Raw genomic sequence first — 9989 nt, 5'->3', positions numbered from 1 at the left:
GTCTTCCACAACTTCAAAGAGGTAGTAATACTTACTTATCCTTTTGGAAATATCAAATGCAGTTTCTTCCAAGTTGTTCTTCAGACCTGGTTTGATATCATGGTTCAACAGAAGGAGATACAGCATATCATTGTTATTTCTATTCCCAGCAGCGAGATGCAAGGGGGTCAAGAGAACTTTAGTTTGGGGATTGGTATCTGCATCATGATGAAGTAAGAAAGAAGCCACTCTGGTATTATTCCACATATAAGCACTGTGCAGGGGTGTCTAGCCATTCAGAATTATTGCATGAATATCTGCCTTGAGCTACCAACTCATGGACAATGTCTAAGTGTCCACTCTAGGCTTCCCAGTGAAGAGGGGTATACTCATCCTCATCCCTAGTATTCATCTGGGTGGCCTTTTTGGAAAGTAGTCTCCACACCATGGTAAGATGAATAATTTCAGGATCCAAAAGATGAAATTTTCTTGGATCTTACTCCATTTTTTTCTTGCAATTGATACTATTCCTCACTTTTTCATCTTACTTGCTGTCTTCGTCAGAATTGCCTAACCAGAGACTTTGAGTGCCAGTGGGAATGAGATGTCCATGTTTTTCCCCAAATAGTTCACATTGGTTGAACTGGTCAGAAAAATCTGGTGAATTTTCTGCATATATTTATTCACCATGATTTATTTTATCTTTTTCCATTTTTACTACTCGAAATTATTCTAACTGGAGAGTAGGGAATTTATAGAAAGCAGAGGAAAGATTTTCCTCAATATTCAAAGATACAGACTGAAAATGAGAACCAGTGGTGTCTTCACGTGCAGCTTATTCTAGGAATGAGAAAATAGGAAACAATGCCTTCTTTGTAAATGATTTGGGAAATACCACGTTATAGTGTGAGAGAAGTCACTATTCAACATATGGGCTTAAAGAGCTTTCTAATAGCTTTCTAATGTTGGTATTTAACATTCGAAAAAATGTATAATGCAATAGTAAAATAGAAGTCCTTTGTATGACTACCTAAATTCTTGTTTTTTTAAAGACATTTGTTTTCATCTAAAAATATGCCTATCTATTGTCTTCAGGTGATTTTGATGATTGAAGATGCTTAATGAGAAGTCAAAATGTATTAGTAGTCCTTTGCTATCAATTAAATTTCACTTTTTCTTCTTGGAGGATATAATGATCAAAGCAAACAATCAGCAAGCAATCGTTCAGAATCATGCTTCCAGTGCAAGTGAATCACCAGTAATTAATCCTCGATACCATTATCCACAAAGATTTGTCACAGATACAATCACCCTGCCTTCTCTAGCTGCTTTAGTAGCCTGGACCTATTCCTTCCTTGTACAGGAAAAGTGTGATTCAATTGATTTCAGTCAGATCTGTTAGAATTATCAAGTATTTAGATTCTTTTTTTAAAATTAGCTGTGGGGCATGAACTCTGGGCCAGGGCACTGTCCTTGAGCTCTTCAAATCAAGGCAAGCGCTCTACCACTTGAGCCACAGAACCACTTCTGTATGGTTCTGTTTATGTGGTGCTGATTTGGGAAATGGTAGAGCAGAAAGTGAAATGATGCAACCAAAAATATAAAAATAAAATAAATTAGGATAACTATGGAGCAATCATATTGTCTATGAGAACCATGAAAGAGAGAGAGGAAAAGAGATACAGATGTGCAATGACCTAGCTAGCCACAAAATCCATGCTTCTAATCAATTTACAGAGCATTTTTTTTTATTTTTTAAAAGAGATAGAAATAGAATATTTGTATTTACTTGAAATTAGTAAATACATTTTTAGTAGCCTACATAAAGAGTCAGAGCTTTGACCAAATTACAGACAAGAATCTTAAAACTTGGGCTGGGATGGTGGCTCAGTGGTAGATTGCTTGCCTTGCAGCTTACTACAGTGTGGAGAATACTTTCCAAAAAGGCCACTCATATGAATAATAGGGATGAGGATGAGTAAACCCCTTTTCATTGGGAAGCTTAGAGTGGACACCTAGACATTGTCCATGAGTTGGTAGCTCAAGGCAGATATTCATGCAATAACTGTGAATGGCTGGACACCCGTGCACAGTGCTTATATGTGGAATATATTGCACCAGCACACACACACACACACACACACACACACACACACACACATCATCATCATCATCATCATCATCATCATCATCATCAGATTTCTTCTAAACTATTTTTTGTGTATCGTCTTAAGAATAAATTTACATTACTAACTTGAATTTCTGACAGGACAATATCATCACTGTACATCTTGGTTGTATGCTCTCAGTTTTAAATTACTATTTAAGTATGTGCATTAGATAAGTATAGGGAAAAGTAGGAGCCAGTCCGGTGGCTCAGGTCTTTAATCCTAGCTAATCAGAAAGATGAAATCTGATGATTGTGCTTTGAAACCAGACCAAGAAAAAAAAGTCCATTAGATTCTGATTTGAAAGTAACCACAAAAGCTTGAAATGGAGCTGTAGTGTAAGCATTAAATTGCTAGCCTTGAGAAAACTAAAACAAAAAAAAATAACAAATTCTGGAACAGAGTCAGGCCCTGAGTTCAAGCTCTAGTATTAGCAACAAACTAATGAATGAATGAATGAATGAATGAATTAACTAAAAATAAATTAAGTGGTCGCATGTGGAGAGGCAGGTAAAATGTAACAATCGTGGACACTGGATTATGTATTATTTTGTAATAAGGCAAGTTATCATTTTTCCTAATCACTAATATTTTATTTGAACTTTTTTGTACAGTAAATCCTGAATTTGGCATGCATGTATATGTGTTTGTAAATGTGAGCACATGTGTGTGTATATGCGTGAGTGTGTGCATTTGCAATATTGCTTGCCAATGTGGACAGAGTGAGGCTGAAAAGAGCTGTGTTGAAATGTTGTTATTTATCAGTGTTCCATCCTGTCATTTCAGCGAAACCACCCTTCTGTAGATTTTATTTGTGAAATAATAACATCATCATAATCAAAGCACTTACACCATTAAGTTAGATAAAAGAGATCACTTTCAGTTAAAAGAGATCACTTTCAGTTCTAAGTATATATTAGGCAAGAAGATACACATATAATTAGGTAGTGAGTTATTGCTGTAAGATGACTGTCAGTACAAAATATGTATTTGACCTATTAAATTGGATATACTTTTAAGATATACTCATGGAGTGATTTTGACCAACTCGACCAAACAGGTATTACTCTCTGGTTATTCCTGTGAAACTCAAGGTGGATAAACACTTTCCAGATTTCTGTTGAAAATAACTTTCTTTGTAAGATCATATCTATTCACACTAAGATAATAAACCCGCATTTTTTAGGTTTGAATATCCCATCATATTGACTGAAAATCAGTATTGTGGATATGTTTGTTAGATATACATTGCAAAAACAAACAAAAAACATGAGTCACCTCCAGATTGTGGATGCATTTCAAGTTGTTTTGTACATACAAATGTTTCTCCATTAATTGTTCTTTTGTGGGAGTAACTATCACAACTTTAACAAATAAGGCTTTTTGAATATCTTTTCCAATATAAATAACATCCCAGAGCGAGTCTTGCAATTTCTGAAAACCCTTTGAATATTTCAGTGTTATTTCAGTTCATTGACTATACAGCTAAAAACATTTCTGAAATAAACATTGTTAAAATCTGAAAATGTAAATGGATATATAGGCTTTTTATGCATCATTTTATGAAAAGCCAGTTTTTATGAAACTAAAAGATATAGAATAAAAGAATGGAAGTGAATTGGGTGAGCTAATTATTAGTATAAATTTGTTTTCTATTAGCACAATCCTTTGAACGTACATGATGAAGTTAAATTATGTGCTATGTTTCAGTTATTTTTAGAATCTTTGTAGTTATAAGAGTGAATTTGTAGTATAAATAAATGTCTTTGAAAATGATTAGGATTAATCTTGTGTTTTGTGTCCTACTCCCCCAAAAATGAGTTATTTTCAAGTGTTAATAGTTTATAATTGAATCTTCAGTATCATAAGAAATTTTGAAAAATGGATTGTGCGGGGAAGATGTAGCCGCTTCTTCTCCCAAACTGCCCTTTGCCTCTGCACTTCTCTGGGGCCAGCAGCAGCCCGACCAGGGGCCCCGGGCCGCGGGCTCAGACAACGGCCATGGGCTTGGTGTCCAACCAGCAGTTGGCAGGTGGCTGCGCCAAGGCAGTGGAGAAGGCACCCGAGGAGGCACGGGAGGATGCAGCTCAGGTGGCCGAGGAGCCTCAGCTGTTGCACAGGGCCGGCATCTGTAAGTGGTTCAACGTGCACAGAGGGTTCGGCTGGCTTCCTATCCATGACAGCCCGCACCAGGGTAGCGCTCGAACCCCTGGTGGACGTCTTTGTGACCAGAGTAAGCTGCACATGGAGGGCTTCGAGAGCCTGAAGGAGGGAGAGGCTGTGGAGTTTACCTTTAAGAAGTCTGCCAAAGACCTAGAATCCATCCAAGTCACTGGGCCCAGTGGGGTGTTCTGTATTGGCAGTGAGAGGTGGCCAAAGGGGAAGAACATGCAGAAGCGCAGATCCAAAGGAGACAGGTGCTACAACTGTGGTGGTCTAGACCATCATGCCAAGGAATGCAAGCTGCCACCACAGCCCAAGAAGTGCCACTTCTGCCAAAGCATCAACCACATGGCGGCCTCCTGTCCACTGAAGGCTCAGCAGGTCCCCAGTTCCCAGGGAAAGCCTGCCTACTTTAGGGAAGAAGAAGAAGAGATCCACAGCCCTGCCCTGCTCCCGGAGGCCCAAAATTGAGCCACTAGAGTCGGGGGCGGGGGCAACTCTTGCAAGCAGGAAGTTTCAAGGAGCAGGCATCAATTCGCAAAGTGGAGAAAGTTGGGATATGGATTGGGTTGGCGAGTAGATGGCACTTCCATACGTCTCAGGCCAGGATGTCCCAGCATCATCCCATCTTCTCTTTTGATGAGGGGAAGGGGTGATGCATAGGAATCCCATCATGATCTATCCCAATTCAAGTGAGGGGCTTTGGGGGAACCACTTTTGAAACCTGCGTACTTTATATGATAATCTTCACCTGACCTACATGCTTCCCCTCCCTCTCCCCCAGCCTCCAGCTTCTAAAAGTGACCCAGATTGGCAAGTTGTTCCTTTAAAGAAGGATGTGTCCTATTTCTCTTGCCAGGGTGTGAAACAATTAAGCACCAGACCAGCAGATCCACGGGCTCAAATCCCCAAGGTGTACTACCCCGGTTAGGAGGACCTGTCAGGAGCAAGGCAGGGTTGTTTTGTTTTGTTTTGTTTTTTGTCTCTCCACCACATCCTCCCCTCCACATCTTGTTTCCTCATCACCCTATCTTGAGCTGTAGTGCTGGGAGAGCTGGTCCAGGCATTGGGTTGTGATGACAGGCAACATGGGTGACTAGGGAATGGATGCAAACCTGCTGCTCTGAGCTTCTCCCTGCTCCCGCCCCCATTTCTGGGCCAATGTGATTGTAATTTATTTGTTCCCTTGGATAACTGCACCTTGGGTCCCCGCTTTCTCCAGGATGCCAAACCTGCAGTATCTGTGCGAATGACATATCTTGTGCATTTTACCTTTTTTTTTTCTTATTATAAATATTCTGGTTTTGTATTTTTATATATTTTAATCTTAAGGCCCTCGTTCCTGCACTGTGTTCTCAAGTACATGAGCAATCTCAGGGATAAATGGGCAACAGCTCCAGGTCGGCATAGCAGGAAGAGTTTGTTGTTTTTATCACCATGGAGAGCAATCATTTGGAGAGCATAGCCTATTGAACTACTTCATTTTTGCCAATTAGAGCTGGCTTTTCTGCCATAGGGTCCTCTTGAAACCCCCTCAACCCTTGGAAATGTTTCATGGGAGACTAGGTTTTTAATTGGGTTGCCCCATGACTTGTTCTCCTTCTGCTGGAAGAATGGAAATTAGTCTAAACAGGAAACGGTGGTTCAGACAAGGTAGAAGACGACCAAAGAGGAAGCCAAGGTTAGTAATGATTGTCTAATCCTATGGCTCTGCGACTTGTTTTCTTTCCATATACCATATCTATCCTTTACTAGGTTAGCTTGGGATTACTGTGCAAATAACTGTATATGTATTTTTTTTCCTCTAAGGAATGGGAATTGATATGTTTGGATTTTAAGACCACAGGTTTGTGTCCACCTTCTACTAGCCATGCAGGGATGGATCTATAAAAAGCAAGGACCAAAATCCTCAGTCTCTGCTTCCAGGGAAAACCATAAGTGAAGGCCTCTCTCTGGAGCCCGTGTCCTCCCCTGCTGCATAATTGTTCATAGTGGTGGGTTAGCTAAAGGAGAAAAAGGAGGTTTCATTTACATGCTGTGAGATCACCGCAAACCTACCTCACTGTGTTGAAACAGGACAAATGCAATAGAATGCATTGGGTGATGTGTGTCTGATCCTAGTTTCTTGTCTCCCCACAAATGCTGCCCCCCTCTAGTTAATTGTATTTGTCTAGGCTCTGTAGGACTTTACTGAGTTTCTGAGTTGATCATTTGCTAGATGGTCTAGTTTGTGTAAATAATAATGTGTGGGTCTTTTCTCCATGTTCTTTTTGGGGTTTTATTGTTTACAAACTTCTTTTAGAATTGAGAAAAATAGCCAAAGCATCTTTTACAGAAGGTTCTGCACTAGACAAAAGGATCTGAAGCTAAGTTGGGGGAACTTCTAAAGTGAGGATCTTGAACCAGTTTTTCTTTTGTTCCCTCACTTCCCCTATTTCCCCTTTTGGACTAGATCTTCATTGGTAAAAATAATAATAATAAGTCCCTATCCTCTACCCTTTTCTCCCTCAAAAGAAAACCTACATGCCCATACACAGATGACTCTTGGAATGTCTCTTCAACTTTTATGTGACTTATGCAAAGATTCTGAAGACGCTAGGGCTCCAACCTCTCCACCACCCCCCCCACACACACACCTTGTTCCCAACCTGAGTCCATGTTTTTTAAACGTAATTCTCATCAAATATGACATTTGTGACCAAACTGCTTGTTCTGTAATACTAGAGAAAATCAATTGGGCTTTCCATGTAGAAAGTGGGGTCAGGAGACCAGGAAAGGGAATATGAATGTATGTGAAAGTCACTCAGGAACTTGTACACAGGTGCAAGAAAAGTTATGTCAAAGTGGCCACAGATTGTTTAATGGGAGACGGACAAATGTAATGCCATGTTTACTGCTAGAAACCAAAGCTTTGTGAGAAAACTTGAATTTATGGGGAGGGAGGTGGAAAAGTGTGTACCTGTCTGTCCTTTCTCTGATCCCTACAGGCTAAAGCTCCCTTGGGCTTTTATGATACCAGTACTGTGGTGTTTTATTTCATGATTGATTTGTGCTGTACCCGGGTACTTCCTTTCCCCCTTTCTAATCATTTTTTTAAACACATACTGACTCTTCCCTTACCTTTGTTTTCCTGGGAAAATACAATGAAGAAATAAATAAATGGATACTTAATAAAAGAAATTTTAAAAACATGTAGTAGTATTGATGTCCTTTTTAGGGGGAGGAGTCTGGTAGTGGGGCCTGAACTCTGGGCCTGGGCGCTGTCCCTCAGCTCTTCAGCTCAAGTCTAGAGCTCTTCCACTTGAGCCACAGCGTCACTTCCAGCTTTTTTCTTTTTGCTTATGTGGTGCTGAGGAAGCGAACCCAGTGCCCCACGCATGCACGGCAAGCACTCTACCACTGAACCACCTTCCAGCTCTTTATGTCTTTTTAAACCAATTGTATTCAGAAGTTGCAAAGGCTTTAATTCATGCTTAGGTCTTGTTGTCTATGATTTTTTTTTTTCCGGTCATGGGGCCTGAACTCTGGGCCTGGGCACTTTCCCTCAGCTCTTCAGCTCAAGGCTAGTGCTCTACCACTTGAGCCACAGCGCCACTTCCCGCTTTTTTGTTTTTGTTTTTGTTTTTTTTCTGCTTATGTGGTGCTGAGGAATCGAACCCAGGGCCTCGGGCATGCAAGGCAAGCGCTTTAACCACTGAGCCACCTTCCCAGCCCTGTCTATGATTTTTTATCCTCTCATTCCTAACATTAATGATAGGTCAGTCTGCATTTTTGGGTACATGAAAGGTAAAATATTTATCTGGGGTCAAAGTGATTTTTATATCAGTCTTGCTTTAATAGCATTTTAAAGTACACCTTTCTCTCAAAATGTTGGGTATAAAAAGCAGTCAAAAAACTTCTAGGGCTGGGAAGGTGGCTCAGTGGTAGAGTGCTTGTCTTGCATGCCTGAGGCCCTGGGTTCGATTCCTCAGCACCACATAAGCAAAAAGAAAAAAGCCAGAAGTGGCGCTGTGGATCAAGTGGTAGAGCGCTAGCCTTGAGCTGAAGAGCTGAGGGACAGCGCCCAAGCCCACAGTTCAGGCCCCACAACCGGACCCAAAAAAAAAATTAAAAAAAACCTTCTAATAGTAAACAACTTAGGTGAGCTACAATGTGGAAATGATTGGTCCATAAGGCATGCAGTCTGTTTCCATCAGGAATTGGGGAGGTCATTCTTTCAGTAAGACAGTGTTAAACAGAGGTAGGGTCCCCAGGCAGTGCAGTGAAGGGATAGAATATGATTTCTGCTATTGTGACCTAGAAATCAAGAATGTTATTCTTTAGCAGTTCCTTTCACCAGAGAGGTATGTATTGATTATGAACTTTGAGTTTTCATATTACAGTTACCTAATTACTAACAAAGACAAAGTGAAATATTATGAGTGTACACATAATTCTGGGAATTTTTCCTCGAATTTGTAGACTAAGTCCTGGTATTTTAGTCATAAAATAGAATGAAGTTAATCGATACATTCGGAGATGGACCTCAGGCTAACACTTACCATGTGTGCAATGTTGTACTAGTAATTACAACTCTGAAGATTTCAATATCATCATCAGAGAATTAAAAATGTAAGTAGTTCCAATTTATGCAATTATTGTGAGGATTAAATTAGATACCAAGAGTAAAGTATTGGAAAAACAATCAACTAGCATTTGGCAAATTCTACCTGTTATTTTATCATGTGATGAATTCTAACATTTTTACTCTGATTTTATATTGTGTCTCTTTATGATGTGCAATGTGATGTATTGATATTCATTGCATTGATCATTTTTCTGTCACTATAAGGAAAATACCTGAAAAGAAAATTTCTGAGGAGGAAACTACTATATTGTTTCATGGTTTAAAAGAACACAGTTTAAGATCTCCATTGTTTTTAATTATGTTTTTATTATCTTAACTAGTTGTACAAGGGAATTTCCATTCAATAAATCATGTTTTTATGTGTAATGGATCTTTATATAACTATTCCCTACCCTTCAAAATCTCACCACACTTTAATTTTTTCTAGTTTCATACTATCTGCATTGAATATTTTGTCTTCACTTTCTTCCTCCATAACTCTCTTTATTCCTTCCCTTTGACTTCCCCTCACATCTTCCAAGTGATAGTTTCCCAGTATTCATTTTGTTGGATTAAAAATTTAATTTGATAAAAAATGACATCATTTAAATATTCCTCTGCAAATAGCATGATTTGGTTAATATTGCTGTGTAAACTTGTATAAAGTTCTAGCTTCCAAATATGAGACAGAACATGGGTCCTTTGTGTGTCTGGCTCTGATTTAGTTTACATATTTTTAGATCTATCCATTTCATTGCAAATAACATAACAGTCTTCATAATGGATAGGTACAATCCACTTACGTATATATGACACACCTTTGCCAACCATCACTCCGCCAAAGGGCATCTGGGCTGTTTCTATAACTTGGCTACGGTGAATAGTGCAATAGTGAACATGGTTGTGAAAGTGATTTTACTGTAACCTTTTGGAAGAATTCATCACTATCTTTCTGGGAGCAATCCTCTAACCTGTTTTCCAGAATAAGCACATCCTTCCCTTCATCTCCATCACAACGTTTTGCAAGTCCTCAAAAACACACTACCCCATATAGGTCTCAATAAGCTAAAAGC

The 9989-nt window shown here is 39.4% G+C and overlaps 1 pseudogene; it reads left to right on the top strand.

The window, feature by feature from the left end:
- Positions 1–4148: 4148 nt before the first annotated feature.
- Positions 4149–4781, top strand: LOC122099194 (annotated as a pseudogene).
- Positions 4782–9989: the final 5208 nt, after the last annotated feature.

Source organism: Dipodomys spectabilis, unplaced genomic scaffold, assembly GCF_019054845.1.
Source record: "Dipodomys spectabilis isolate Male_0828 unplaced genomic scaffold, ASM1905484v1 ptg000505l, whole genome shotgun sequence".
Taxonomy (NCBI): Eukaryota; Metazoa; Chordata; class Mammalia; order Rodentia; family Heteromyidae; genus Dipodomys; species Dipodomys spectabilis.
This window is presented reverse-complemented; position numbering and strand designations above follow the sequence as displayed.